Source organism: Pan paniscus, chromosome X (assembly GCF_029289425.2).
Source record: "Pan paniscus chromosome X, NHGRI_mPanPan1-v2.0_pri, whole genome shotgun sequence".
NCBI classification, from domain to species: Eukaryota; Metazoa; Chordata; class Mammalia; order Primates; family Hominidae; genus Pan; species Pan paniscus.
Genome location: NC_073272.2, coordinates 38,232,792 through 38,260,581, shown reverse-complemented (window position 1 = coordinate 38,260,581; position 27,790 = coordinate 38,232,792). Strand labels below are relative to the sequence as shown.

General features: G+C 37.0%; 1 pseudogene; it reads left to right on the top strand.

Annotated features, from left to right (window-relative positions):
- The window catches only part of LOC100986800 (dolichyl-diphosphooligosaccharide--protein glycosyltransferase subunit STT3A-like), a 47,127-nt pseudogene extending 24,443 nt beyond the window's left edge, over positions 1–22,684 (top strand).
- Positions 22,685–27,790: the final 5,106 nt, after the last annotated feature.

Genomic DNA, 27,790 nt, shown 5'->3' with positions numbered 1-27,790 from the left:
CTGGTGTTGTTTCCTGGAAAAAAATGTGAAGAACATTCTAAAATTCATAAGGACTCTCAAGGGATCCAGAATAGCCAAAACAGTCTTGAAAAATAAAAAAGTTGAAGGCCTAACATTTTCTGATATCAAAACATACTACAAAACAACAGTAATCAAGATGGTGTGGTACTGGCCTAAAGACAAATGTATATAAACCACTGGAACAGAATACAGAGCCCAGAAAAATATCTTGCATATTTGTCCAAATAATTGTTGACAAGAATGCCAAGACTACACAGTGGAGAAAAGACAGTCTCTTCAACAAGTAGTGAAGGAAAATCTGGATATCCACAGGCAAAAAAAATGAAGTTACACCCTTACGTTACACCATATACAAAAATTAACTCAAACAGAAAAAATAAAATGATAAAAACCAGAGGGATAAAGTTACAGTATAGAATCTTTATTAATTTTCTTTTGCTTGTTTGTTTCTTTGTTTGGGCAAAGTGTTAAGTTGTTATCAGATAAAAATAATGGGTTATAAGATAGTATTTGCAATCCTCATGGTAACCTCAAATGAAAAATCGTGCAATGGATACACAAAAAATAAAAAGTAAGGAAATAAATCATATCACCAGAGAAAATCATCTTCATTAAAGGATGGCAAGAAGGAAAGAAAGAAGTAAGAGAAGACCACAAAACAACCAGAAAACAAATAAGAAAATGGCAGCAGTAAGTACTTACTTATCAAAAATAATATTGAATTTAAATAGACTAAACACTCCAATCAAAAGATATACATTGACTGAATGGATTAAAAAGAAACAAGTCCCATTGATCTGTTTCTTACAGGAAACACACTTCCCTTATAAATACACACATAGACTGAAAATAAAGTGATAAAAAAAAGATCTTACATGCCAACGGAAACCAAAAAGAGCAAGATTCCCTATACTTATGTCAGACAAAATAGATTTCAAGACAAAAACTGTAAGAAGAGATAAAACAAGGTCGTTATATATTGACAGAGGGGTCAGTTCAGCAAGAGGCTATAACAATTATATGTATATATTTGTTATGTCCTCTGTCTATATATATAGGGGTGTGTGTGTGTGTGTGTGTGTGTGTGTGTGTGTGTGTGTATACACCCAACACTGGAGCACCCAGATATATACATAAAGCAAATATTATTAGAGCTAAAGAGAGATATAGGCCCCAAAACAATCATAGTTGGAGACTTCACCACACCACTTCCGGCATTGGATACATCTTTTGTACAGAAAATCAACAAAGGAACATGAGACTTAATCTGCAGTATAGACCAAAATGGATCTAATAGATATTTACAGATCATTTTATGCAACAACTATAGAATACACATTATTTCCCTCAGCATATGAATTATTCCCAAGGATAGACCATCTGTTAGGTCACAAAACAAATCTTAAAACATTCAAGAAAGTAAAGTAATATCTAGCATCTTCTCTAAGTACAATGGAATAAAATTAGAAATTAATAACAAGAGGAATTTTGGAACTATAAAAATACATGGAAATTAAACGATATGCTCCTGAATGACCAGTGGGTTAATGAAGAAATTAAGAAGTAAATTGAAAAATTTCTTGAAACAAATGATAATGGAAACACAACATACCAAACCTATGAGATATAGCAAAAACAGTACTAATAGGGAGTTTATAACTGTAAGTGAGTACATCAAAAAGAGAAAAAATTCAAATAAACAATCTATGCATCTTAAAGAACTAGACAAGCAAGAGCAAATCAAGCCCAAAATTAGTAGAAGAAAAACATACTAAAGATCAGAAGCATAAATTAATAAAATTGAAATGAAGAAAACGGTACAAAGGGTTATTAAAACAAAAGGTTGTTTTTTTGAAAGGTTAAACAAAATTGACATACCATTAGCCAGACTAGGAAAAAAAATCAAAATAAATAAAATCAGATGTGAAGAAGGAGACATTACAACTTATACTACAGAAATTCAAAGGATCATTAATGGTGATATGGGCAACTCTTTGCCAATTAATTGAAAAACCTAGAAGAAATGGACAAATGCTGAGACACATAAAACTTACCAAGATTTAACCAGAAAGAAATCCAAAATGTGAGCAGAACAATAACAAGTAATAAGATCAGAGCCTTAATAAAACAATCTTCCAGTAAAGAAAAGCCCAGGAACTGACGGCTTCACTGCTGAATTCTACGCAACATTTAACAAAGAAGTCATACCAATTCTACTCAAACTTTTCAGAAAAATAGAGAATGGAATGCTTCCAAACTGATTCTAAAAGGCCAAAGTCACATCAAAAAAGAGACCAGACAAAGTCACATCAAAAAAGAAAACTACAGGTCAATATCTCTGATGGATATTGATGGAAAAATACTAAAGAAAATTGCCAAAAGATTTCTGTTCTTAGGTCTCCCATTTTCTTCAACTTTGGCTAGGAAAAAAGACATTCTTCTTTTGTCTGTGCTTGTCGGCATTTCTGGGATATGTGAAGTTGATTTAAAAAATGGGTTTTATTGACTGAATTGTGGCCTCCCCAATTTTATGCATTGAAGCGCTAACCTCCAATGTGACCATATTTGGAGGTAGGGCCCTTAAGGAGGTGACTGAGGTTAAATGAGGTCATAAGGCTTCATAAATTAAGCCCTAATCTTACACGACTAACGTTTTTATAATAAGAGGAATAGATACAAGAGTTTGCTCTCTCTCTCTCTTTTTACATGTATACAGAGAAAGTTCATGAGAAGGCATTTCCAGTAGTAAGTCTGTACAGCTGTGCAGCACTCTCATTTCTTGCCTCTTCTGAAGAAAGAATTCGACTGAGGGGCATAAGGCAGAATAAGAGACTGTGGCAAGTTTTAGAGCAGGAGTGAAAGTTTATTAAAAAGCTTTAGAGCAGGAATGAAAGGAAGTAAAGTACACTTGGAAGAGAGCCAAGTGGGCAACTTGAAAGATCAAGTGCGCGAGTTGACCTTTTGATTTGGAGTTTTATACATTGGCATGCTTCCAGGGTCTTGTGTTACTTCTCAGATTTCTCCCCTAGGGTGGGCTGTCCGCATGCACGGTGGCCTGCCAGCACTTGAGAGGGGCCGCATGTGCAGTGTGTTTGCCAAAATTGTGCATATGCTCACTTGAGACATTCTTCCCGTACCAGTCCTAATGTTTCTAGAAGGTTGTATACCAATTAAACCTCACCATTTTGCCTCTTAGTGTGCATGCTTGAGCCCACTGGCCCAACTCCTGAGATCTTATCTGGAAGCTGCTGATCACCAGTTTCAGGTTTTTTCTATCTATTGGGAGACGGCCTTTCCTTAGTGCCAGCTGGGACCAATTATTATTTTAGAGAAACAGTGTAGCAACCACCTGACCATCACTTGATGGTCCCCTGACATTCCTGATGGGGGTGGCAGGGATCCCTCTCCTGCCCTGCTCATGCCTGACTAGCTGCCTACTGTAACAGACACAGTACAAAGGTAGCCATGTGCAAGCCAAGGAGAGACGCCTCAGGAGAAATCAACCCTACTGGCACCTTGATCATGTACTTCCAATCTTCAGTTCTTTGAGAAAATAAATTTATGTTGTTTAAGCTACCTAGTAGGTGGTATTTTGTTGTGACACCCTAAGCTAACTAATATACCAGGGAATTCATTGCCATATTGTTCTTCAAGTCGCAAGGTCCCTAGGCAACCCACCTTCTTTCCATGTTTCAGAGTCTTCTCATGATTTTGTGTTGTATTATATCCAGAGTTTAAGTTGTAAGAGGGAGAACCTGGAAGGACAGGGGGGTCTTCTCAGTCTTGGTTGGAACTGAAAGTCTCTTACCGCCTTGTTTGAGAGCAAACAATTAAGGGTCACCAGGAAGAGTAGGGAGTAACTTTATTATGTAAAACCTTTCTAAATTATATGGGTCAAATAAAGCAGGCTGAACATAGATATGTGTCAGCATTAGATGTCTACCTTTACTGTGACACCCTCCCTGCTTTTCAATCTATATCTATACCCTCAGCTGAATGTGAGTAAAGTAAGCATCAAATTCTGTCCACACTTCATTGCTCTTATCTCTTTTAATTTATTCTCTAAATAATAATGTCCACCTAGAGACCTTGACCAGCTGAAACACTTGAATTGTTTCATCTTGGCTAGTGTATGCATCCAGGGAGATTCAACTTGCTTTAAGAAACAAATAAACACCTGTCTTTACCTTTGCTATAAATCTCCATAAATAGAGCATTGCAAGCCTCTTGCTTGCTCCATGTGCAGAATTATTCCAGCTTATTGCTGTAATTTCTTCAAGGATTAGTAAATAACAACAATGTTTTGGGTTTTAAAAAATCAGGTATCTTTGTTATCCACAAGACACTTTAAATCTGCACCAACAGACCATTTGGGATGGAAGGGGCTTCCTGTGGCTTTTTATTGAGGATGGACCCCTTTTTCTTAGCCCTACGCATTACATTCCCTGAACGTAGAGGGCCCAGAAGCATTACAACTTCCTGATCTCCCATTTAATTGCTCTTTAATAGTGACTGAAAGGAGTAAGCAGTGCCAGAAGCGTTATCAGAATCTACAGGGTTACACGGGATGACAATAAAGGAAGTTCTTGCTTGCCTTCTCATAGTTTAATCACATCTGATAAGAAAATGAGCTCCCAGTTTCTTATGTTTCTGAATGAGGCCTTTGCTCACACTCCTCCAGGTCCAACGTGCTTGACTGTCCTCATTATTTTGCTAATATTTGTAAGTGTTCAGCTGCAGAAAGGTCCTGCCAATTGATGGTAGAAATCTGTAGAAAGGATTCTTAATCTCTTCCCCTCACTTCATATTCTCTCTGTTCTCTCTAAACATAATTCAGAGTGGCCAAAATTTCATGACACTGTAAACTTTTTAACATCTTGTGTTGAACCAGAGGAGTGTGGCAGACTTACACAAACTCCTGACAAGTATTAGTGCTTAAAAGTACTTTGCAAATACTTTTTAGGTTCATAAGTTGCTATTTATAAATAGTTATAGTTAAGAACCTAAGTGTTAGTTCTCAAATGAGTTACAGTTATAGAAAATATAAGTCCCCATTCTGCATCAAACAAAAACACACAATTACAACAACACAAGCAAATCACCCCAAGTCATCTAGGCTTAATAGTAAAATCAGTGACTATTGTAATAAGAAACCTGAAACACTTTCTATTTGTAAAGGAAAATTTACATTTCAAATTGTATGTGGAGATGAAAATTCACACTCTCCCAGCTACATACAAAGAACCTATTAATTAAAGCCACAACTGGTTTAATTGTTAGCCCTTTGTATAGTCAACAAAGCTCCCAATTCATATAATTTACCAAATTCTAGATAGTAGTTTCTCAGAGATCATACTTCCTTACCTAATTTGTGTGTTTCAGGGTCATCCTAGAAGGCTAAGGTAGAAAAAGCCCAGGAAGTTATATGATCCAGACCTCATTTGGAGATGAGAGAACTGATATTCAGAGAAAGTATGTGGCTTGTCCAAGGTTGCCAAACCAATTGATCCTGAACTAAAATTCAGATCCCTTAACTTCCAGAATAATATTTTTGTTTCATCAGTGGTTCCCATTATTTAGTCTTGCATCCAAATCACCTGGAGGGCATGTTAAAAAAATAAATTGCTGAAACCCACCCTCAAAGTTTCTGATCTAGTTGATTTGGGATGGTACCCAATAATTTGCATTTTATACCAGATCCCATATAGCTGTTGATGCTGCTGGTCTCAGGGACACCTCTTTGAGAAATACTGCATTGCAATGTTTTCCTCTTATGACTTATAGTATTTTAATTTAAAGTGCTTCTTTTTGAATTTTACATTTTGGAAAATTTTGAATATAAACAAAAGTGGACAGAAGTATACAAGGAATCCTCACAGAAACATATCAAGCACCAACAACCATCCAACAATGGTCAATCTAAAAACTTCTAAATTTACCACCTTATTTTTATTTTTTGCACTTTCTTTGGGAAGACAAGAACTCTCATAAGTTGCAAAAGTTTAGTATAAACAACATTTTGTATTATTACCTTAGTCTGTTTCAATTTGCAGTTATTTAACATATACTATCTTTAAAACTCAATGAAAAGGTGGAGACAGTGGAAACTGGCTTCCATATTACAATGAGGGAAATGGAGATTCAGATCATTGTTAAGTTACTTACTCAAGACTCAAACTGAAGTCTGACTCCAAAGTTTGTCTTGTCAGCAAATGCTTCAATAAACTTCAAATATGTCCGATTTTAAGACAAAAGCAACTTAGCTCCATTTATTTCTGTGTATGTAGTCAGTAATGGTGACACAGCTATAGCACTTGTAGACAAATGTTAAATGATTGGTAGCCCAGGAATATTCAGATCAGTGGACTGGAGATGGCTGCATTTGCAGCCAAACTCCCAATATGATTAGTTGTTATAAGAATTTAAGACACCACCATCTGACTCCAATATTTACGCCAGAGTATGAGGTTATTCTTTCTTCTAAGACCTGAGACTCACTGGAATTCTGCCTTTTGCCTTCAGAAAAATGTATAATCTTTGTCATTTATGAGCCTCCAACAAATTATGAGGCTTAATGAACTATCAAGAGCTTTTTGGATGAGTATTTATTTATAGTAGCATGTGTCTCTACATAGTTTTATGTTATGCACATTCATATTCATATACATCATAAGTAATTTGTGCATAATTATGATTCAGTGTGCAGACCAAATTATAAAACACCCATGTGTGGCAAATAAAATGCCACTGATCATATCTTATAAAATCTTAATATAACTTCTTAATCCTTGTACTATTCTAACAGTTACCACTTTTGAGATGTAACTAATTTCATTAATGTTATCACATGTGATATGGTTTGGCTCTGTGTCCCTGCCTAAATCTCATCTGGAATTGTAATCCCCATGTGTTCAGGGTGGGACCTGTTGGGAAGTGATTTGATCATGGGTGCAGCTTCCCCCATGCTGTTCTCGTAATAGTGAATGAGTTCTCATGAGAGATCATGGTTTTTAAAGGGTTTGGCAGTTCCCCCTTCACTCTATAAATCTCTCCTGCCACCATGTAAGACGTGCCTTGCTTCCTCTTTGCCTTCCACCATGATTGTAAGTTTCCTGAGGCCTCCCCAATCATATGGAACTGTTAGTCAATTAAACCTCTTTCCTTTATAAATTACCCAGTCTCAGGTGATATTTTTTATAACAGTGTGAAAATAGACTAATACAATATGCCTCCCTGATTGTTTGTGACAGACAGCCTGCTCTGTATTTTTGATGATTAGCAGAGAACAAAAAGCAAAAGATCAGAGAAGCTCTGTTGAGCTAAAGCTTGGCAGTTACAGTACTTTCTTACCACTGATGTTTGGCTTTCTTATGTGATTCTGATTTCTTCTCTTCAAGTTTGGAATAATAGTGAATGGTTTTGGGGAATTTTGTGAAATGACAACTGTTTTTACCTAATATGTATGAAAAAAATAAAAACATTTAATTTCTCCCTTTTAAAATTAAACTAGTTCACTTCCAATTCAGATTGCTAACTAGTGTAGGAAAAGGTGTTCAACATCTTAAGTCATCAGGAAATGCAAGTTTAAACTTCAGTGAGGTATCAGTAGGCCACTTCCAGAATAGCTAAAATTAAAAGGACTGAGAATACCACGTGCTGAGATGAGTTCTTGCTGTTATAAAGTAACTGGAACTTTTACACATTGTTGACTGGTGGTTAGATTGGTAAGACGATTTTGGAAAAATTTGTACTAGCAAATGATAAAGCCAAAAACAAATACTCTAGCATCCAGAAAATGTACCCTCGGCTATATATATAATAGAAATGCGTACACATATGCACCAAAAAACATGAACAAGAATTTTTTCTTGGGAGTTTTATATATAATGACAAAAATCCTGGAACAACACAGAGATCCATCCACACATGAAAGGATAAATATACCTAATATGTACATACAATGGGAAATAACTCAGAAATAAAAAGGAATTGAAAACTGATATATTCAAAAATGTGAATGAATCTCACAGACAAAATATTGGGTGAAAGAAAGCCAAACAGAAAAGAGAACAAATTATGATTTCATTTCTAAGAAGTCCAAAACAACCAAAACAATTTCATAGTGATAGCATTTGAAATTGTTGCTACTTTCTGGGGAATATTAAACAGGCACAAACAAGCTATCTAGATAGGGGGATAAATTCTACATCTTGATCTGGTACATATGTAAAAATTCTTTGAGCTTTATATTTGAGACTTGTTTACTTACTAAAATATTTTTAATAGATGTGAAATTATTTATCCAATAGTGTAAAAGATCCTATTTGATACTTCGGGACTGATGATTTCCACATATTCTTTCTGAGTCACCAAGTCATATTTCTGGATCATCTATCTGCATAGGCAATAGAACTTATATGCTGCATTCAGGAGCAAGTGATGCTGAAATGTAGATTTGGTATCATAATTTTCTATTCCTAAATGTAGATGTTAACAACTTAAAAACAATTTACAGCCTGCATATACCTATGTAGCCACCACAATTTACACAACTTCTTGTAAGCTATTGTTTAAATAACTACTACAGGTATCCATTCTTGGAGGACTGTGATATGAGTCTAAGTGAAGAGTGTTATTTTAAATATTTATCTTTTTTGAAATTCATAAAAATACATTATAAATGTCACATTTTTCTTATACATATCTTATTTTCAAATTTACCATATTATTCTTTCAAAAAATGATAAATCATATGCATACCTGTAAGAAAAGCACAGCCCCATTTCCAAACCATGCTTCAGATGGAACTATTTTCTTCTTAGTTTGAACTGTCTTACAAAGGCATACAAAACAGGAAGGTGCTCTAGATGCTGAGGAAAACTGAGACATGAAGACATCTGCCTAGAGGGCCAGGCATGGTGGCTCATGTCTGCAGTTCCAATGCTTTGGGAGGCCAAGGTGGGAGGATCACTTAAGGCCAGGAGTTTGAAATGAGCCTGGGCCAAATAGCAAGAACTCATCTCAAAATAAATAAATAAATAAATAAATAAATAAATAAATAAATAAGTGTAGTGGCATGTGCTTATGGTCTTAGCTACTTGAGAGACTGTAGTCTTAGCTGGGAGACTGAGGCAGGAGAATTGCTTGAGCCCAAGAGTTTGAGGCTGCAGTGAGCTATAATCATGCCACTGCACTCCAGCCTGCGAGATAGAATGAGACCGTGTCTCAATTTTTTAAAAGAAGAAAAAAAAAATATCTGCTTAGGTGTTATGTTTTGCTTCTGTTAAAGTTTTGCATGGGCCTCTGTGAGTGGTTGTCCTAGATATAAAATCACGTAGGGATTCCCAGGGATGAAGCTAAAGTCATAGGGTTTTTTTTGTCTCTGAAAAGCTCATAATGCTCTTTCAGCACTGCTTTTCTGATCTTTGAAATGGAGCAAACCCTTGTTCCCTGGGGATTATTTTTACATGAAAGATATTCTTAAATACCATTTTTATTTTGAGCAGTGTCTGTCCCTTAAATAGTAGACTTGACATATTATTAAATGTGTCAACTCTCCCAGTTAAAAGATCTTGTTACAAGTCAGGTGCTACTCTCAATATTCCCATGACTGAAACAAGGATAATATGGAAGAAGGTGTTTTATGCCCATAGAAGTGGTAAGAGCCCCACCATGAATTGGATTTCCTTTACATGACTCTCTTATGAATCAGCAGATTTATCCAGTTGCTTAAAAAGCAGTTAATACTCCATTAGTGACACACTGTGATCTGTGTCAGCAATATAAGCTATTCTTCAGTCATTTATTTTATTGTAATATGTTATTGCAGAAAAATGCAATTATTGAGTATCTAAGACACAAATAAATACTGAGATAAAACTGGGACATTTTCTTACAGAATTATAGACATAATGTTTGAATCTTCATTTAATCAAAGCATTTGGCTGTTTTATTTTGGTCAGTAAGTTTACAATAAGGAGAGATGAAATGTTTTTTTAAAGAATTTGAAATTTAACTTATATTTACAAAATTTATAGCAATAATTTAAGTATCAATTGCCTGAAGCTATTGAATGAAAAAGATAGGAAATGATTGTTGGGATTTCTCAAGCCTGTATTTGGGGCAAGAGCACTACCAGACAAAAAGAGAGGCCTGGTCTCAAATGCTGGGGAGTCTTTGTGAGATCAGAGCATTCAGAAGCTCATCACTTCACAGTTCCATTCACCTTGACTGCATTGGGCTTAACTTTATGCCCCTAAATTTTAGAATTTCTCTTATGCATTCAGAGGACAGAGGCAAATAGCAGAAAAATTCAAAAGGTGTCTGTCAGGCCGGGCACTGTGGCTCACACCTGTAATCCCAGCACTTTGGGAGGCCGAGGTGGGCAGATCACCTGAGGTCAGGAGTTTGAGACCAGCCTGGCCAACGTGGTGAAACCCCGTCTCTACTAAAAAAAAAATACAAAAATTAGCTGGGTGTGATGGCACATGCCTGTAATCCCAGCTACTTGGGAGGCTGAGGCAGGAGAATTGCTTGAACCCTGCAGGCAGAGGTTGCAGTGAGCTGAGATCATGCCACTGCACTCAAGCCTGGGCGACAGAGCAAAACTCCATCTCAAAAAAAAAAAAAAAAAGAAAAGAAAAGAAAAGAAAAAGTTGTCTGTGAATCACATTGAAAATTGATTTACCATAGAATGGGACTGATAGGTGAATATCTCTGCACTCCTTTTGACTTTTGAAATAAATGGATGACAAAGATACTGGTGGAAATGAAAGCAGCCATGCTATTTTTTTTCTCTGAATTAAATAAATGTAAAGATGGATTTCCTCTTCTGTAAAGATGGAGTAGATAAACTTTTTTCTATTCCTCCCACTTAGTATAACTAAAATAACTTCTAAGTTATTTAAGTGTATAACTGAAATATGGAGAAAAGGGAATAAAGTAGATAAGAAGCTCTGAACTCAGGAAACAACACAGCGGTGAGTTTTCAAAAAAAAAAAAGCCTTCCCTCTTTAGAAAAAAGACTAAGAAAAGGTCAGCATAGCAGAACGAACATTTAGACAGTCTGCTATATTCCAACCAAACACTGTAAAATGTCACTAAGGGAGCCCTCCCCTTCACCTTCACCAATAAGAACAAATGGAGGCTGAGAATTTGACATTCCCACTCACACTTGTCAGACTGTAATGAAGTGCCACGACCCCTCACTGAGGTGGTGTCAGAGAAGCACAAGTAGGGAGCAGGGATTTCACATTCATTCCTGCTCGGTGGTAATAAGGCTCTGCCCCACTCACAGTGACAGAGAAGACAACATGGAGGGCAGGATATCCACTTATACCCTGCAGTAATAAGACACTCCTGCCCTCCTAATTAGGGTGTATTCAAAGGAAGAATAGTGAAGAAACAGGATTTTCATCACCTCTTAACTGTGATGACACCCTCTTTGTGGTGTCACTGAAGGTCATGTGAGTAGCAATAACCAAGTACTTCTGCCTCCCAACAGAAAAGTGTCACTTAAGGTCAAGTGGAGAGCTCAAACTTCTACCCTACCCAGCAACAACAAGAGGCGCATCCATGTTGAATATCAAAAGAGGCCAAGTAAAGAAACTGGACTTCTACTTCCACCTGGCTGTAAAACTGTGGTGTCTCCCTTTCCCTGTTGGACTGTTATTGTATGAAACCACCTAAAACAGAAAGTTTAAATAAGACACAGAGACTCATAACATGATATCTAAAATGTCCAGGTTTCAAATAAAAACAAAAGTATTCTTCATACCCCAAACCAAAAAGCCTTAATCTGAATGAAAAAAGTTGACCAATAGATCCCCACACCAGGATTGCAGAGGTGTTAGAGTGATCTGACAAGTATTTTAAAGCAGTTGCCTTCAACAAATGATAAAATAAAAGCTTCAACAAACATTATGAATATGTTTGAACCAAACAAAAATAAAAACTATCAGCAAAGATAGAATGTCCCAGCAAAGAAACAGGCAATATAAGAAAAAAAAATCAATGAACTGGAAGATGGAACAATAGAAACTATCAAAACTGAGTAACAGTGAGAAAGTAGAATTACAAACAGACTTAGGAACCTTTTAATCCATATCAAAATATCTAGTATTAATGCCATCAGAGTTCTGGAAATAGCAGAGAAAAAAAAAAGGTAGGGCTGAAAATGTAATTATAAAAATAATTAATGAAAAATTCCAAAATTTGGCAAAAGATATACATCTATAGATTTGAGAAGCTGAAAAAACCCAAACAAAAAAAGAAACACAAAAAATCCACACTTAACAGACAGCAAGGTCAAACTAATGAAAATTGAAAACAAAAAATTTTCAAAGTAGCTACAGTAATGTGTGACATCTTACATAAAGAGTAAATATATAAGACCACAAACCTACAACTATCTGATCTTCGACAAATCTGACAAAAACAAGCAATGAGGAAAGGATTCCCTATTCGATAAATGGTGCTGGGAAAACTGGCTAGCCATATGCAGAAGATTAAAACTGGACGTCTTCATTTCAACATATACAAAAATCAAATCTGGATGAATTAAAGACTTAAATGTAAAACTCAAAACTATAAAAACCTTAGAAGACAACCTAGGCGATACCATTCAGGACATAGGCACAGGTAAAGATTTCATGACAAAGACAGCAAAAGCAGTTGCAACAATAGCAAAAATTGACTAATGAGATCTAATTAAATTAAGATCTGCACAGCAAAAGAAACTCTCAACAGAGTAAACAGATAACCTACAGAGTGGGAGAAAATTTTTGCAATGGATTTATCTGACAAAGGTCTAATATCCAGAATCTACAAGGAATCTTAGCAAATTTACAAAACAAACAAACAAACCCAACCCCATTACAAAGTGGGCAAAAGACATGAACAGATACTTCTGAAAAGAAAACATACATGGGGTGAACAATCATATGAAAAGCTCACATCACTTATCATTAGAGAAATGCAAATCAAAACCACAATGAGATACCATTGCACACCAGTCAGAATGGCTATTATTAAAAAGTCAAAAAATAACAGATGCTGCTGAGGTTACAGAGAAAAAGAAATGTTTATACACTGTTGACGTGAGTGTAAATTAGTTCAACCATTTTGGAAGACAGTGAGGTGATTCTTCAAAGATCTAAAGACAGAGATACCATTCGACTCAGCAATCCCATTACTGGGTATATACCCAAAGGACTATAAATCATTCTGTTGTGAAGACACATGCACACGTGTGTTCACTGCAGCACTATTCACAATAGCAAAGCCATAAAATCGACCTAAATGCCCATCAATGGTAGACTGGATAAAGAAAATGTGGTCCATACACACCATGGAATACTATGTAACCATAAAAATGAATGAGACCATGGCCTTTGCAGGGACATGGATGGAGTTGGAGGTCATTATCCTTAGCAAACTAATGCAGAAACAGAAAAACAAATACTGAATGTTGTCACTTATAAGTGGGAGCTAAATGATGAGAACACATGGACACACAGAGGGAAACAAGACACACTGGGGCCTATCAAAGGGTGGAGTGTGGGAGGAGGGAGAGGATGTGGAATAATAACTAATGGGTACTAGGCTTAATATCTGGGTGATGAAATAATCTGTGCAACAACCCCCCATGACGCAACTTCACCTATATAGGAAACCTGCACATGTACTCCTGAACTTAAAATAAAAGTTAAATAAAAAAGAAAATACTTGCAAACTAAACTCTATGTATATCTGACAAATAAATACTATCTACAATGTATTAGAATTTTTTAAGACTCAGCAGTACCCAATAATGACAAAGCAATCTGACTATAAAATGAGACATAAACATAAATATACATTTCATGGAATAGGAATTGTATAGAGCAATTAACCTATTAAAACATATTCAACATTATCAGCCATTTTGGAAATGCAATTTAAATCACAATGAGGTATTATTATACACATATCAGGATGGCTAAGATTAAAAATATTGAAAAGACCAAATTTTTTAAAAATTCAATTTAATTTTAAGTTCCAGGGTACATGTGCAGGAGGTACAGGTTTGTTATATAGGTAAACATGTGCCATGGTGATTTGCTGCACCTATCAATCCATCACGTAGGTATTAAGCCCCGTGTGCATTAAGTATTTATCCTGATGCTCTCTGTCCCCTTGCCCCCTGACAGGCTGCAGTGTGTGTTGTTCCCCTCCCTGTGTCCAGGTGTTCTCATCATTCAGCTCCCACTTATAAGTGAGAACATGTGGTGTTTGGTTTTCTGTTCCTGTGTTAGTTTGCTGAGGTAAGCTCCATCCATGTCCCTGCAAAGGACATGATCTTGTTCCTTTTTATGGCTGCATAGTATTCCATGGTGTATATGTACCACATTTTCTTTATCCAGTCTATCATCTAGAAAAACCCATCATCTCAGCCCCAAATCTCCTTAAGCTGATAAGCAACTTCAGCAAAGTCTCAGGATTCAAAATCAATGTGCAAAAATCCCAAGCATTCCTATACACAAACAATAGAAAAGCAGAGAGCCAAATCATGAATGAGCTCCCATTCGCAATTGCTACAAAGATAATAAAATACCTAGGAATATAGCTAACAAAGGAAGTGAAGGACCTCTTCAAGGAGAATTTCAAACCACTGCTAAAGGAAATAAGAGAGTACACAAACAAATGGAAAAACATCCCGTGCTCATGAATAGGAAGAATCAATATCATGAAAATGGCCATACTGCCCAAAGTAATTTATAGATTCAATGTTATTCCCATTAAACTACCATTGACATCCTTCCCAGAATTAGAAAAAAACTACCTTAAAATTCATATGGAACCAAAAAAGGGCCGGTATAGAAAGACGATCCTAAGCAAAAAAGAATGAAGCTGGAGGCATCACACTACCAGACTTCAAACTATATGACAGGGGTACAGTAACCAACAAAAAAAACAAAACGAAAACAGACACATAGACCAATGGAACAGAATAAAGACCTCAGAAATAAGACCAAACATCTACAACCATCTGATCTTCGACAAACCTGACAAAAACAAGCAATGAGGAAAGGATTCTCTATTTAATAAATGGTGCTGGGAAAACTGGCTAGCCATGTGCAGAAAATAGAAACTGGACCCTTTCCTTATACCTTATATAAAAATTAACTCAAGAAGGACTAAAGACTTAAATGTAAAACCTAAAACTATAAAAACCCTAGAAGAAAATCTGGGAGTACCATTCAGGACATAGGCATGGGCAAAGATTTCATCACAAAAAAATCAAAAGCAATTGCAACAAAAGCCAAAATTGACAAACGGCATCTAATTAAACTATGGAGCATCTGCACAGCAAAAGTAACTATCATCAGAGTGATGAGACAACCTACATAACTGGAGAATATTTTTGCAATCTATTCACCTGACAAAGATCTAATATCCAGAATCTACACGGAACTTAAACAAATTTACAAGTAAACGACAAACAAACCCATTAAATGTGGGCAAAGGACATGAACAGACCAAATGCTTTTGAAGATGTGGAGAAACTGGATTTTACATACATTATTGGTGGGAATGGGAAGCAGCAAAACCACTCTGAAAACAATATGTCAGTTTTTAATAAAACTAAACATGCAACTGCCATATGACTCAGCAACTGCACTCTTGGGCATTCATCCCTAATAAATAAAGTACGTGTTCACACAAAAATCTGTACATGAAAGTTCATGGCAAATTTACTTTTTAGTAGCCAAAAAATGTGAACAATGTAGATATCTTTTAATAGTTAAATGGCTAAACATATTATGTTAGCCATGTGAATATTACAAAGATTCATGCTATGGAATACTACTCTGTGATATAAAGGAACATATTATTTAGGTACAACAACCTGGTTAAATCTCCAGAGAATTATGCTGAATGAAAAAATCCAATCCCTAAATGGAACATACTGGATGATCCCACTTATGTAATATTTTTGAAATGACAAAATTATAGAAATGGAGAACATACAAGTGGCTGCCAGGGGTAAAATAGGGGATTGGGATGGCATGGGAAGGAGCTTGGGTACGAAAGGACAATATTAAAGGAGCCTGGTAATGGCACTGTTGTGTATTTTGAGTATATATATCCATGTCAATATCTTTTTGGGCTATTATACTATAGTTTTGCAATATATTACTATTGGGGTAACTGGGTAAAGGATATATGAGATGTCACTTTTTTATCTTTACAACTGCATGTAAATTTAAAATTTTAATTTAAGAAAGAATATTAAAAACAAGTTTTTAAGTATAACTACTTCAAATTTCTGCCTAGGAGCTTTCTTTCACACATGTGTCAGTTAATGCCCTAAGAAAGTTAATTCTACTAGGGAGCAGTTCTTAGCAACAATGGTGACCAGAAAAATAAGAACGTGTAATTCTAAACCTCTCTTGGATGAAGATACTATAAATCTTTATTAAAAGTTATGTGACTCAGTTGGAAAGAATATGCAGAAATTGGAGCCCTTATACATCACTGGTGCTAATGTAAAATGGTGCAGGTGCTACAGAAAAGAGTATGGCAATTTCAAAAAATTAAAAATAGAGTTACCATACGACCCAGTAATTCACTTCAGGATATATATCCAAGAAATTGAAATCAAAGACTCAAAAAGATATTTGTATATCCATGTTCATAGCAGCATTATTTATAACAGCCAAAAGGAGGAAGCAACTTAAGTGTTCATCGATGGATGAATGCATAAACAAAATGTGGCATATACATACAGTGGAATATTACTCAGCATAAAAAGAAATTTAATCCCAACACATACTACAACATGAAAGAACCTTGAAGATATTATGCTAAGTGAAATAAGCCAGTCACAAAAGGACAAACACTGTATGCTTCCACTTACTGCCCAGGGGCTTTCTTTCACACATGTGTGCGTTAATAGTGTGAGTACCTAGATTAGTCAAAATCATAGAGACAGAAAATAATATGGTGTTTGCCTGGGGCTGTGGAATGGAGAAAGAGGGAATTATTGTTCACTGGGTACAGAGTTTCAGCTTGGAAAGATAAAAAAAGATAGATAATAGTGGAGATATTATATGGTGGATAGATAATAGTGGAGATAGATAATAGTGATGGTTGCACAGCAATGCGAATGCACTTAATGCTACTGAAGTGTGCACTTAAAAATGGTTAAAGGGTAAATTTTATGCTTTGTATATTTCACCATAATAAAAAAATGTTAAAATGAAAATGTACTTGACTCAGGTATAATAAGGTGCCTCATAGTATTTTTTTCTCTATATATCTGGTAATATACTTCATCTTCCTCACTCCAACTTGGTCTGACGTTGGTAAATTGTGGAGGCTGTCAACCTCCTATGTTTTTTTATCCATATACCAGTATTCTTGTGCATCTTCTTTAAATGGGTCTAGAAGGAAATTCATTTGCTAAGTTCATTCAGAGTATAGAATTTATGCTTGAAATTTAAGTGTGAAGGATAAACTTATAAAACTCAGGTATAATCCGTGAAACCCAAGGATAGGCAATACGGACAGACATCCCCAGAATATGAACAAGCCATTAGAATGTCATTAGTAAACAAACATCTCCAATTTGTCTCTCTATGTATATTTGCCTTATTTCTCTATCTGAAGTCAGGAATTATTGATGCTTTTCTTGCTGCATACAGCGCTACCTCTCAGCCCCCAAACTTACCTGAGTAGGTGAGACCAAATAGCTTCTTCAGTTCCAAAGAGAAATGCCTAGAAAGAGAATGTAATGATTTTTTTTCTAGGTCAATTCCATGCCCCTCATTCAATTAACTATGGGATCATGTGGGAGAATAAACATGGATATTGAGGATGAGTCCAGTGAACTGAGCGTTTCATCAGCTACTACTAGTACCTCCTCCATACTTTCTTAATATTCACTGCCTAGTACCTGACAACCTTGTCTAAGGCAAATTTCTGCCTGAAGGCTTTCTTTCACCCATGTGTAAGTTAATGTTCTAAGAAGGTTAGTGCTCTTAGGCAGCAGCCTTTTGAAATGACAAATGGGAATTAGAGGATAAATATTAGATCTGACATTCCCCTGGAAAAGGAAGGGGATAACTCTCAGGCATATATTGTTCCGGATTTCAGATGTCTCCAGTAGAAGTGAGCCCCAGTTGCCCATAGTACTAACCTTGTAATAGCATACCCTTTTCTGGCTTTATCCTCATTTGCATGTCAATTTCTAAATCCCCTGATGGTGGTTCCTTTGGTTAACTTCCAAGTAAACTATAATACCTCAAATTCCCATCTAAGGTTTTATGGCCTTCATTCAGTGCTGGCATGATGGAGGGAAACAGAAGAGGTCAATAATTGATAAAGATAAGAGACGTAAGCAAAAGCCATAAGAAAGCGTTGTCCACAGTGGACACCGCTGAGTCAGTGCACAGAAAGTAAATATGGCTTGAACACTGGAGGAAGACCTGATCTGTGCAGAACAAGAAAGAAGAATTGTTCCAGAATAGGGCTCAAAGTCTTCAATCAGATCATGGAGTAAAATAATTAAGAGGCAAGCCAAGTGAAATTCATCACTTTGGAATCTTAGCAGATTGAAACGTAAAGGGAGAAGGACCCTGCTGGATGTCTGGATACAGAGGATTCCCCACCTATGGTCAATGACTTGAAGCATACTAAGGATATTTCTCAGCTGAGGTCCAGTAGAGTGAATTAATCGATACATACATTCTTAGTTCACTTGAATAAAAATGTTAATCTGTCTATGCAGACTTTATAATATGGCAAACATGGGAAAACCATATAATATGGTATAATATGGTAAAATATACAGTCTATGTCTCAATTTAGATTAATGTAGTGCTTCTTATAAGAGGAAATGATTGTTTCCTTGTAGGTATAATTTTTAAAGATAAGACCTTCAGCTTAAAGCTCAACAAAACACAACATTTTAGGGCTTAAAAACAGAGTACTTCAGACCTTCACTCAGGTACATGTTAATGTACAAGCAAAGATATAAAGATTCAACAACCTGATATTCAGTGTAAATTTTTTCACTCTTGCAGAAAAGGGTATAAAAATTACTTAACCAACACTAAAATGTAGACACTGAGGCTCTTCTCAGTGATAGCTGATGAGGAGGAACCATTCCAATATCCTTAACTAGTTGATTGAATTGCAGTTTTAGATAACTCTTTAAATGCTAAGCACCTCTTGAAACAGAGCAGAAAGAATTTTAGTAATTGATTATCATCTATATTTTTAAATTACTGGATACTCCATAGTCATTTTTACTTCAAAGTGGTTGGATTTCCTTTATGAATTACACTGAAAATCACTAATGGAATGTGAGTTAAAAATGAACCCAGGGACACCAGCAAAAATGGCATGCTCTTTTTCTTCTTTGATGTAACCCCTTCTGCTCTACAAATTTGGCAAAGATGGATACAGTATAAAAATGAATAATCAAAGAGACTTGACAAGATAAACATTTTCATAGACCAGAGACAAAAATAGAAGGCTGAAGTGGTTAACGGAGCTGAAGTACCATATTCCAAAGCAGGCAATAGAAGCTACAACTTCATCTCCTAGGGGCTGGGAAGGACTACAGATCTGTGTAAAATGGAGAAATAAAGTTGGCCTCACTGCTTAAATCCAGGAGCGTATGATTAATAAAATTAGAGTGAAAATATACTGACAACTGGTGCCTGAGGCTACAATTTTTGTGGGGTTTCCAGGCAATGTAAGCCTGAAGATACTGGCAGAGCCTCAGGACAGCCCTGTCCTGAGGCTCACTAACCAGTCTTGTAAATGCTTCATATCCCTACCAGGGAGGAGGCACAACCCTTGATTATAAAATAGCCTCATAACTTCTTGTCAGGGAGGAGGGAGCCAAGGGAATTAAAGAAAAATAAAGCAATGCAAAGCAAAAAATACGTTCCCCTCAAATAAGCCTGTGATCCACAATTCTAAAATGCATGAAGAAATCTAAAGCTAAGAAATACAACCAACATTCTAAGTGTTCTTGCCATGAAAAATAAGTGTTTGAGAAAATGTATGTTAATTAGCTCAATGTAGCTGTTTTACAATGTATACATATTTCAAAACAACATGTTGTGCAGGATAAATATATAAAAATTTTGTCAATTAAAAAATAAGTTAACTTTTAAAAGTAAAAATACAACCAACTAAATACAGGACAGGAATTGCCTCTTGATGTTAATTGTATGAAATAATTTGACAAATATTTTATAATAAATTTGGTTGGTATACTCAAAGAGATTAAAACATACCATTCAGAAATGAACAAGAAAGTATTAAACAATAAGTTACATATATAAAATATGAATATTAAAAATAATCAGGTTGCCAGGGTTGAGTGCACCACTGAATAGATCGCTGAGGGAGCCTAGGGGATTGCTTAGGGATTCTGGCCAGCTGAGTGTTGCCTGGCCTGTTGCCACCCGTTGATGTCAAGATGACTAAGGCTGGATGGATTTTTGTGGTTGTCCTATGAGAAGGCAGAACACACTTCTGAAGCTTCTCATTATGTCAATGGCCACTATGTTATCTTTCTCCAGCTGTCTCTTTGCTGTCCTGAGATTTTAAAGTGTTATCTATGAGGTTAATCCACACTTTAATTATCAGACTACCAGGTTTCTGGCTAAGGAAGAGTTTTATAAATTCTATAGCTTATGTGATGAGAGAGCCTAGTCATCATTGGGATGAATCATTGGAGGAACAATTTACCCAGGCTTAATTAGCACCCCTGCTGCAATCTACCACATACTCCAATTTTTCCACATCACCGTGGACATTCAGAATGTCTGCGTGTCTCCTCCTTCATTATTATTGTCATTGCCACCTTACAAAAGAGCTCAAGGATGCAGGCACTGGGCTTCTTTTGGCTGCTGTGTTTGCTATGGTTCCCACATATATCTTCCAATCTGTGACTGGCTCATATGATAATGAAGGGATTGCCATCTTTTGCATCCTACTCACCTACAATATGTGGATCAAGGCAGTAAAGACTGGTTGCATCTATTGGGAGGCTAAGTGTGCCCTTGCTTGTTTATACATGGACTCTTCATGGTGAGGTGTTGTGTTCCTGATCAACTTGATCCCTCTCAGTCTTCTGGTGCTGATGCTCACAGGCTGTTTCTCCCACTGGATCTACATGGCCTGCTGTACTGTTTACTGCCTGGGCACTATTCTTTCTATGCAGACCTGTTCTGTGGCTTTCCAGCCCGTCTTTTCATCAGAGTGCATGGAAACCATTGGGGTTTTTGGTCTTGGCCTTATCCATGTCTTTCTGGATTACCTGTGCAACAAGTTGAATCCACAGCAAATTGAAGTTCTTTTCCAGAGTGTCCTCTCTCTAGCAGGCCTTATCCTTCTCGCTATGGGAGCTCTCTTCACGCTGACAGAAAAAAATCCCTCCCTGGACAGGGCATTTCTACTCACTGCTGTATCCTTCTTATGCTAAGATCAACATCCCCATCATTGCTTCTGTGTCTGAGCATCAGCCATGACTTGATCCTCATACTATTTTGACGTGCATTTCCTTGTCCTTATATTTCTAATTGGCCTCTACTCCTGCTTTAGCAACTTGTTTGATGCTCAGAGGTTTAATATCATGTATGGTGTGACCAGTGTGCACTTTTAAGCTGTAATGGTGCGTCTAATGCTAGTATTGGCACCTGTTGTGTACATTCTTTCCAGCACTGGAGTCTCCCAAATGTTGTCCACATATAGGAAGAGACTGGACATAAGTCATCTAGACAAGAAAAGCAACAGGATTCTACCTACCTGATTTAGAATGAAGCAGTAAGTGGGATGATATTAATGCCAAAATGGCCTTGGTCCATTTTGGCTTTCTTTCTCATCCCCTACACTTTTTACTCACTCCTGGGTGACCAGTAAGGCCTCCTCTTCTTCTTCCTTCATGCTATATGCCTGGGGTGGATATGGCAGTAGTAGCAAAATTTCTGATGACTACTGAGAAGCATATTATTGGCTTTGTCACAATACTCCAGAGGATGCAAAGGTCATATTATGTTGGGATCATAGCTACCAGATTATAGCTAAGGTGAACTGGACAATTTTTGTGGACAATAACACATGAAATAATACCAATATTTATTGAGTAGTTCAGGCAATGGTATCCACAGAGGAAAACTCTATGAGATTATTAGAAAGCATGAGGTCAGCTATGTGCTGTTCATTTTTGGAGACTTCACTAAGTATTGCTATGATGATATCAACAAGTTTCTTTGGGTGGTCCAGATTGGAGGTAGCACAAACACAGTAAAACATATCAAGGAGAATGACTATTATACTCCAGTTGGGGAATTCTGTGTGGGCCATGAGGGTTCTCCAGTGCTGCTCAACTGCCTCATATACGAGATGTGTTACTACCACTCTGGACAGGTTTACACAAAAGCCAACCATCCATCAGGCTTTGACCATGTCAGAAATGCTGAGATTGGGAATAAAGGCTTACTTTGAGCTTTATGTCCTGGAGAAAGCATATATCACAGAACATTGGCTGGTTAGGAAAGACAAGGTAAAGGACCTGGATAATCCAGGCCCATCAAGGACAAAAATGTCATGTCCAGCTCTGATTTGCTTCACACTGAGTGCATCATATTTAGGATGTTGAAGATTTTTTATATGCCTTTTATAAGAACAGATCTAGATGAGATTAGAATTGTATGCAACTTTTGTCTTAGGCAGTATGGCTGGGCCAAATAAAATAATTTTTACAATTCTAAGCAGGTTAACAATAAAATATCATGGCTTTACTGTGGTCAATTAAAGGGAGGAATAAAAAAATAAAAATAATCTAATCAAAATATGAGAAATAATAATATCAAAACAGAAAGTAATTAATAGGATAAACAGTGCCTTGGAAGATAGCACTGAACACTTCACTTACCACACAGCAAAGCAATGAAAGATGGAAAACATATGTGCAAGCATTTAAGATTCTCACAAGATTTATTGAGACAGTTTACACTAAAACTTCAGGTACTAATCTCCTGTAATCTCTGTTCCAGAATATAGAGAAGTAGACAATGGCAGGGAATAAGTATTTAATATAATATTAGCTAATTTTCAGACATTGAAAAGAAATGCAAGTACTACATGAATAGTGCATTTTAAGTAACAATCAGAATAAAATAATAATAAATATAATTAGATCAATTTCTGAATATGTAATAGAAAAATTTTAGGAAATCAAGAATAAATTAAAAAATCTTAAAAGTTAAAATGGTTACCTAAAAGTTAGTAATTTGGCATTCTAGATTTCTCACTGTCAACAGGAAAAACCACAGAAAATGGGGTAAAAGCTTGAAAGCATTGAGGTGAAAATTATTCATGAACCCAGAATTCTATATTCCAGCAAAAGTGTAATTTGAAAGGAAGGGCAAATGAAGACAGTTTTGGAAACAAAAAAAAAAAAGAAAAAAGAATTTGTTACGAACAAACCCTTACAATATTCACTTTGGTTAAAAGAAAGATGCTAAATGAATGCCATTTTTTAGTTTCCTGAAGGTAAAGTTCAATATTGTGCTTACTGGGAAGTTAGTTAGAACTCAAAACTTTCCTTAAGTTCCTTACAATACCCCTGGCTTTAGTTCATTTTGTGTTGCTATAACATAATACCACAGACCGAATATTTAAAGAAAGCTGGAGATTTATTTCTTACAGTTCTGGAAGGTGGGAAGTCCAAGATTGAGAGGTCAGATCTTGTGAGAGCCTTCTTGTTGCATCGTCCCATGGTGGAAGGTGGAAGGGTCAGAGAGAGAGGAAGGGGGCTGAACTCATCTATTTTTTCAGTAACCCATTCCCTCAATAACAAATCCACTCCTGCCATAGTGACATTAACCCATTTATGAGAGCAGAGCCCTCAGGGCCTAATCACCTCTTAAAGGTCTCATCTCTCAACACTGTTGCATTGGGGATTAATTTTATAACACATTAATTATAAGGGACACGATCAAACCATAGCATTTAGCCTATTGCCACCAAAAATTTATATTATTTTCCCAATGCAACATATATTCATTCTATCCCAATAGTCCTCAAAGCCTTGACTTGTTCCAGCATCAATTCAAAACACCAAAGACCAATCTCTCATTTAAGTAAGATATGGGTGAGACTCAAAACATGACTCATTCTAAGACTAATTCCTCTCCAGCAGTAAGCCTGTAAAACTAACAAGTGACATGCTTTAAAAATGCAATGGTGGGACAGGCGTAGGATAGACATTCGCATTCCAAAAGTAAGAAATAGGCAAGAAGAAAGAAGTAACTGGTCTCAAGTAAGTCCAAAACACCACAGAAAAAACAACATGAAGTCTTAAAGCTGGAGAATAATCTCCTTTGACTCCATGTTCCACATCTTTGGCATACTGGAGCCGGGATTGGGTCGCCAGTGTCTCAGCCAGCCCTGCCCCTATGACTTTGCTGGGCTCAGTTCATGCCACAGCTCTCACAAATTGGAGTTTCCCAGGCTTGAGTTGGATACTAGTGGCCCTACAGTTCTGGGATCTCTGGGTGGCCATTTTCTCTCAGCTCCACTAGGTATTGCTATAGTGTAGGCTCTCTGTGGCTACCCTGACTCCATATTGGTACTCAGCATTACCCTACTAGCGGGTCTCTGTGGTGGCTCCACCCCAGCAACAAGTCTCTGCCTTGATGTCAAGAGTGTCTGCTACATCACTTAAAATCTTGGTGCAAGTCACACGGCCTTACAGCTCATACACTCCACATGTCTTTGGAGTCAGCACCATGTGCATATCACCAAGGCTTACCCTTTGTGTCCTCTGGAGCAGCAGCATAAGCCACACATGGGACAACTTGAACCAAAGGTAGAGAAGTCAATGAACATTGCACTGGAATGCCGGGAGCAGAGACTTGAGGTGGCTAAGGGCAGTGAATGCTGAGGTCTTTTTTGTGCCTCCCTGGAACCTTGCCCTCAAGGTCCTAGCTTGCCTCAAGGATCTCTGAAATACCTTGAGGGTCATCCTCCCGTTCTCTTTGTGAATAACACCTGGATCCTTTTAATCCATATTAATCTCTTTAGAAAATGGTCTCTTGGCCACATCCTTGGTTTGCTTTCCTAAAGACACCTTTTTCACTCTTTACATGGTAAGGCGGTAAGGCTGTGAATTCTCCAAATTTTTCCATTCTTCCTCCTTTTTAGTTGTGAACTTCATCTTTAAATAATTTCTCTCTACTTGCATCTTTCCCTGTTACGTTAAAAGTATTCACATGGTCTTTCCGTATTTTACTTAGAATTTCTTCTGCCACCAGATATCATACTTCATTGCTCTTAAATTCTGCCTTCTATAAAGCCCTTGGACAGGGACAAATTCAGCCACGTTATTTGCAACATTATAAAAAGAATGGCCATAACTCAAATCTCCAATACTTCTTTCTCCTTTTCATCTGAGACTTCGTCAAAATGGCTTTTACTATCCATATGTCTACTAACATTCTGATCATGACACATTATGTAATCTCTAAGACATTTCAGACTTTCTCTACAGTTCTTCTCTTCTGAGCCCACACCAGAATCACCCTTCATGCTCTATTCACAGCAATCTAGGCTTTTTCTATCCTGGTCCTCCAAATTCTTCCAGCCTTGTCTTACTACATTGGTGTTGTAATAAAGAAATACCTGAGGCTGGGTATTTATTTATTAGTGTTTTGGATCATGGTTCTGCTGACTGTACAAAAATCATGACACCAGCATCTGCTTCTGGTGAGGCTTTTAAGCACTTCGACTCATGGTGAAAGGTAAAGGAGAGCCAACACGTGCAGATCACATGGCAACAGAGGAAGTGAGAGAGAGAGGGAAGGCAGGTGCCAGCTTCTTTTTAACAAGAAGTTCTCATGAGAACTAATAGAGAGTGAATTCACTGGTTACCACAAGGACTGCATGAAGCCATTCATGAGGCATCTGTCCCATGACCTAAACACCTCCCATTAGGCACCCATCGCCAATATTGAGATCAGATTTCAACATTTGGAGAGTCAAATATCCAAAGCATAGCATTCTGCCCCTGATACCCTAAATCTCATCTGTTTCTCACATACAAAATACAATCATTTCATCTCAGTGGTCTCCAATGGTCCCCAAAAGTCTTAACATGCTCCAGCATCGATTCAAAATTCCAAAGTCCAAAGTCCAAAGTCCTAAGACTCAAGGAAAGTTCCTTACAGCTATGAGCCTGTAAAATCAAAATCACATTGTTTACTTCCAAGATATGATTCTAAAAGGGAGAAATAGGCCAAAGGAAACTGGAAACAGGTCCCACATAAGTTGAAACCCAGAAAGATAGGCATTAAATCTTAAAGCTCTAAAATAACCACCATTAACACCATATCCTACATCTTGGGCACACTGGTATAAGGAGTGGGCTCCCAAGGCCAGAGGCAGCCCCTCCCTTTGCTGGGTGCAGTCCATGTGGCTGCTAACGTTAGTAGGAGTTGAATGCGTATCGCTTTTCCAGGCTGGGGTTGCATGCTACTGGTGGCTCTATAATTCTTGGGTCTGAAGGAGAGAAGACCTGCTTCCAAGGGTCTACTAGGTACTGTCTTAGGAGAGGCTTTCTGTGAAGTTTGTTCCTGTGTCAGGCTTCTGCCTGGGCACCCAAACTATCTGATACATCCTCTGAAATCTAGGCAGAAGTTGCCACGCACATTCAATCCATGGCTTCCCCTTAACCTTTTATTCCCAGTGGGTAATTATTCCACATCGTCCAGTCTTTTCTCCACGACCTATGCCTTGCTGTGGTTGGCTCAGTGAGGACAGCACCCTTGACTGGAGTACTCCCACCTCAGGAGGAAGATCCACACATATCTCTTTCTAACTAGTTTCTTCTCAGTGTATACCACCTCTTTTTCATTTCTATGCTTGTTGCTAATTCAAAAGTTTTCATTTTTCTGGGTTGTTTTTATGCCTTGCTTCTCTTACTCAATATTTTTTCTTAATGTGTGAACCTTGGAATCATCTGGAGCATGTGTTAAAACATACATTCTTGGATCTCACTTCAAAAATACTGAATCAGAATGAGAGAATGTGAATATTATAAATCTGCATTTTGTAATCAACTCAGATAATTATAATGCATACTAAAGTTTGAGAACTACTGTTTTTTTAATAAACTTTGTCTAAGCCTTGCCTTGTACAGATTGGTTTTTGACAAATAATTAATCAATGAGTCATAAAATTTACGTCAAAATCAAATTCCTGTTCTAAGTTCCATATATCTGTCTGTTAACTGGTCATTTCAATACAAATGCCATATCTTTAAATAAAAATAGCGTATTCAAATTTGAGCTCATCTTCTTACATTTTTATTTCATGTCGTCCCTGAACTAAGAATGTGAGTCACCTTAAGGTCAACTGTTCTCACTTACATTTGTTCCCACCTTTTTCGTCACCCCCTACACTACTTTTCTGAGCTTCAGCCACTTCTTCCTACTCTTGAGACTGGCCATGTTTTCACATGTTCCTCCTCCAAATTCAAGTTGTTTCTTCTTGTTACTCCTCTTCTATACTTGGAAGACTCCAATTTGAAGCCTTTTCTCTCTCCTCTGCCAGATTTCTACCTCTAGGCTTCCACACCAAGCTAATGACAGCACTTTCCACATGTATGGGAACTACCAGCTCATACCTGCTTTCTTTACCATTCAAGAAGCACTGTCAAGAAAGTTTTGATCAGGATTCTTTTCTCTTTTTATCTTAGGATGGA